Below are 5550 nucleotides of genomic sequence, written 5' to 3'. Positions count from 1 at the left end.
GCAGCCTAGCACTGTGTTGGCCTTTTTGGCAGCTGCAGCACACTGCTGGCTCATATTTAAGTGATTGTCCACTAGGACTCCGAGCGCCTAGTTTCATGATTTCCCAAAAATCGTGCTCAGAAACAGAGGCTATGCTGGATACTCTATTCTTCAATGTTTTTTTTAATGGTTTGAATGAAGAGGTAAAGGAAATGCTTATCAGGTTTGCACATTTCATAAAATTATGTGGGTGGTTGTACCCCTAGAAGACAGGAATCAAATTCCAAACCTATCTCAGTAATTTAGAGAAATGGGCTGAAAAATAAAATTGAACAAGTGAAAGTCCACTTAGAAGACAAAACTCAAATGAGAGATTTATTTATTTATTTATTTATGAGACTTATATACCGCTTTAAGTGCAAGCACTCTCTAAGCGGTGTACACCAGTAAGCAATGTATATATATATATTTACATTGCCCCCAACAATCTGGGTCCTCATTTTACCTACCCCGGAAGGATGGAAGGCTGAGTCAACCTTGAGCCGGTGAGATTTGAACCGCTGACCTGCTGAACACAGTCAGCTAAAGTGGCCTGCAGTACTGCACTCTAACTGCTGCGCCACCTTGGCTCGATAATAGTACTTCGATAACAGTATATAAGAAAAAGATCTTCAAATTAATAGAAGATTGCAAACTGAATATGAGCTTGCAATGTAATATGTCTGTAAAAAGCAAATGCAATTTTCGGCACGATTTCCAAATCATGATTACTCCATTAGATTCTATTTGGGTCAGAGTGCTCTTCAAGTACTCTGTCCAGGGCTGAAGCTAAAAAGGTAAGAAACAGTCATTCTTAGGCCAGATAAAACTATTATGTAATCACTGAGCAGGTGGATCCCAATCTAAAGGCTAATAAGAAAAACTATATGCCCATTGATCTGAAAAAGGGAGAAAAATGCCTAGGAATTAGAATACTATCTGTTTTGATTACTGTGTTCTGTGTTCTGTATATATGACTTCTACCTTGTCTGCAAAAAAACATCTTATGTATGTCATCACTGTGACTTTCAGCTGCAATCAAACCTCTGAATACAAGGTGAAGAATCTGAAGATTTAGATATATTGCACAGCCTGGCATGAAATCTGACACCATCACATTTGAAGACCAATTCCTGAAAATTAGAATAGATTCAGAAAAAGGCAATGAAGATGATGAGGGGATTAGAAGCAAGCCCTAAAAATTGGAATTGGAATATGTAGTCTTGAAAAACATGAATATTTGAAGGGCTAGCTCAAAGAAAATCTCTCTTGTTTCAGAGTGAAAAATTGAAAAATGAATTAAAATTACAAGAAAGCAAAATTCATCTAAATATCAGAGGGTGGGGGGACTCCTAACAACAGGAACAGTTCAACAGTGAAATTAGTTCTCCAGAGAAATGAGAAACTAATTGGGATCTATTTTGGATTCTACCAGTCTAAAGGCTAGAAGCCAGCTTGGCTCTCCCCTCCCTCTCCCCCCCCCAAAAAGACTATAGCAGAATTGACAATAGTACAAATAGCCCTTACAACAGTTTGTTTAGTGACCATTCAAAGTTACCACAGCACCGAAAAAACTTATGACCATTTTTCACACTTATGACCATTGTAGCATTCCCATGGTCACATGATCAAAACTCATATTTATGACAGTTGCAGTCTCTTGGTATCATATGATCACCTTTTGCAAACTTCTGACAAGCAAAGTCAATGGAGAAGCCAGTTTCACTTAACATCCATGTTACTAACTTAACAACAGTGGCAAGAAAGGTTATAAAATGGAGCAAAATTCACATAATAAATGTCTCACTTAGCAACAGAAGTGTTGGGCTCAATTATGGTCGTAAGTCCAGGCCTATCTGCAATCTGAAAGGGTTTCATTTTTCATTCCTGACTCCTAGTAGCATTTTGAGTTTTCAAAGATGTCTGTCTCTTTCCCTCTCTACCCATTTTTTTCCATTATTTTCAATACCTGATGATTCTTCTTATTGTAGCACAGCTCTTTCATAGGTAGACTGTTAAAACTAAATAAGGAAAAGGAAGAAAAAGTAGTTTTTTTTAAAAAAAATGTTTCTTTGATGGTTTTAAAAACAATAGAAAAAGGAAAAAAAACAAACTAAACACAGAAGCCACTAAGCTTCTATTCTTCATCATAAATACAAACAACCATAATAATTCATTCCCCCCATAACTTTACATGCAAATATCTCTTCTTCCCATAATCCATCCTTTATCCATATGCAGATCCATAAATCATTAACCTTTCCGTCTTAGTTTCAGCAAAAAAAATCCATAACAGGATTCCCAGTTCTATACAACCATTTCTTATTTTAAATTTGATCAAATAAACCAACTTTGTACTCCTTCCTTTTGCTTCTAATATTTTAATCTTCATTCAAATGTTATCATGGCATTTGACATCAGGGAAAACTTCTTTGTTTTATTTATCATGTAAATCTTCCAAGATATTATATTTTAGTAATTTCTTCTTTTAGATATATCTACAGTATATGGTAGATCTATTTTTCTTTTATGCATGCAACATTACTCTGATTGAAGCTGCTATTTTTGACCCATTCTTCAAAAATCTCCTCTATTATTTTGCAAGTTCCAATGCTAACCAAAGACAAAATATGGGCTTTTTTTGTAATAAGAGGAAGTTTTAATATGCGAGGGAATTAAAAACAGAGAGAAACTATCTTGTCCCATCTTTACCTATGTCTAGATTCAAGACCAATTGTAGAGCTGGTGAAAAAAAGGATAGTCAAAGTCTTTTTAATTTCATTTTACCTTCAAATGGCAAAATCAATCCACTATAGGGCTTTTCACTATAAATAAAAGTTTGTGGTATTGGTAAAAATGGACAGAAGTTTTATTCCCCCCTCGTTTTCCTGTGGGTATTAGAGAGTCATTCAAACATTAAGAAATATTTGCACATGGAAATATATTCAGTAATTTTATGGAACCCATAGCAGAAATATGGGCAACTGTTACAAATCCATGTGGATGTTATGTACCTAAATAAACTATTAATAAATTGTATTAATGTTGTATTATGTGTTAACTTTAGATCAGAGGCAGCTTGTCTCTAAATACCAGTTAAACGGGTTTTATCTGATTGGAACATGTGAGAGTAGCACACTGGACTAAGAGAACTTCTACAAAAAGCATTTTTTGTGTTTTTGTGTTTTTTATTTTGTCAGTAATGTATAATTGCTTTCTTGCTGAGAAAGCATGAAAAAATTGATGTATTGCTTGAAACTATTGCAAGTACAAAATCAAACAAAATAATTTCTCTCTTGCCAGAGATCATCATGCTCTGGTTATGAACAATAAAACCGCTGTTGAAACAGTACTGACAGAACTAAGAGTATGTCTAGGGCTGAATTACAGGCCACAACATTACTCCTTTTAAAGTTGGACTATTTCCTAACTTGATATTTTAACAGATGAAATCACTAGGGATTTAACAAATTTTAACAAATTAAATAACACAGCAACACCTGCCATTCTAAAGGCCTCAATCCTATTGCAGTATTAATCCACTATATGTATGTATGTATGTATGTATGTATGTATGTATGTGTATGTATATGTGTATAATAAATCACAATGTACATCACAAGTACTGCAGCTGAGTGGTTGCATTTAGCATTTATTTCTCTTCTTAGCAAAGGGCCAGGCTGTGCATGCCTTGTAAGCAGTGGGACGGAGAAAATGGTGAGTCAGCTGAAGGACAGCGAGGGGGGGCTGGGCTGGGGTTGCCCAGGCATTTGACATATTGTGGGTGAGTGGCTGCTTCATGCCATAGTGCAGCCCTGGAGTTTCCAGGGCATTTGCAACTTCCCCTCAAGCAGCCACTTTGCGCCCCTCTGTAGAGATTTCCTGGGCCTTTATGTAGCTGGCTGGCTGTTTTGTGATGCAGCATTGGAGCTTCCCCAGCATTTAAGGGCATAGATGGGGAGGGGGGAGATGGGAAAGTATGGACAGTTGCAGCTGGTTGTTAGGGCAGGCAGATTTTGATCACATGCCCAAATTTTGTTCACATGATCGTGGGAAGCTGTTACGGCCATCACTTGAGGCAGGGCTCATAATTTCCTTTGTTGCTCATTGTTTCAAATGGTCATTGAACAAATGATCATAAGTCAAGGAATACCTGTATAATTTAATAACAGTAGGATAAATATTAGAGGTCATTTAGCCAAATTCTTTACTCAGAACAGGATCTACAGTGCTAAAGAATCTCTGACAGATGACCAGTCATTTTCTGTCTGAAGACCGTTGACCAAAGAGAACTCAGTACATCATGTGGCAGTGTGCTCCACTAGCTGACAGCTTGAACCGTTTATTCTGATTTCTAGCCTGGACCTATTTCCTTATGATTTTAACCATTTGTTCTGTCTTATCATCTAGGTAAATAGAGAAGAATTCCACTTTCTCTTCTATGTGACAACCCTTCAAATACCTAAAGTCGGCTATCTCCTTAGTCTTCCTTTCTCTGGGCTAGATATCCTCAGATTCCTTGACTGTTTCTCAGAAGCTTTGCTTCACCATCCTATTAACCCTCTTTTTAACTTACTCCAATTGTCATAGTCCTTTCTGAACGATTGTGTCTGATACTGGACACAATGGTATTCCAAACGGAGTCTGACCAGCACAGACTTGAAGAGAACAATTGTTCGGAGTGATCTGTATTTCTATTAATGTACCAAATACAGTATTTGCATTTCTTCCAGCTGCATCACATTGCTGGCTCAAATTTAACAGAGACACCCTGAACCTTCTGGTTATTACATGTATTACTGCTAAGCCAAGACTTCCTCATCTTGGAAATACTTGCACCTTACGTCTTTCATAGTCAGATAAAGAAAAATACATTTCTGCCTATTACATTCCATCCCATTCATTTAGCCCACAATTCAAGGTGTTTAGAACTTTTCAAACTTCTCTCTTTCATTTCAAATGCTGGCTACTCTTCTCCATTTTGTGTCATCTGCAAACTTTATGAATAACCTCTTAATCTTGTTGTTGTTGTTGTTGTTGTTAATTGCGAAGTCGTGTCCGACCCATCGCGACCCCATGGACAACGTTCCTCCAGGTCTTCCTGTCCTCTACCATCTTCTGGAGTCCATTTAAGTTCACACCTACTGCTTCAGTGACTCCATCCAGCCATCTCATTCTCTGTCGTCCCCTTCTTCTATTGCCCTCAATCTTTCCCAGCATTAGGCCCTTCTCCAGTGAGTCCTTCCTTCTCATTAGGTGGCCAAAGTACTTGAGTTTCAACTTCAGGATCTGGCCTTCTAAAGAGCAGTCGGGGTTGATCTCTTCTAGGACTGACCGGTTTGAACGCCTTGCAGTCCAAGGGACTCGCAGGAGTCTTCTCCAGCACCATAGTTCAAAGGCCTCAATTCTTTTGCGCTCAGCCTTTCTTATGGTCCAACTTTCACAGCCATACATTGCAACTGGGAAAACCATGGCCTGGACTATACGCACTTTTGTTGGCAGGGTGATGTCTCTGCTTTTTAGTATGCTGTC

Source organism: Crotalus tigris, unplaced genomic scaffold (assembly GCF_016545835.1).
Source record: "Crotalus tigris isolate CLP2741 ecotype Arizona unplaced genomic scaffold, ASM1654583v1 scf7180000017546.9332058, whole genome shotgun sequence".
Classification (NCBI taxonomy): Eukaryota; Metazoa; Chordata; class Lepidosauria; order Squamata; family Viperidae; genus Crotalus; species Crotalus tigris.
This window is presented reverse-complemented; position numbering follows the sequence as displayed.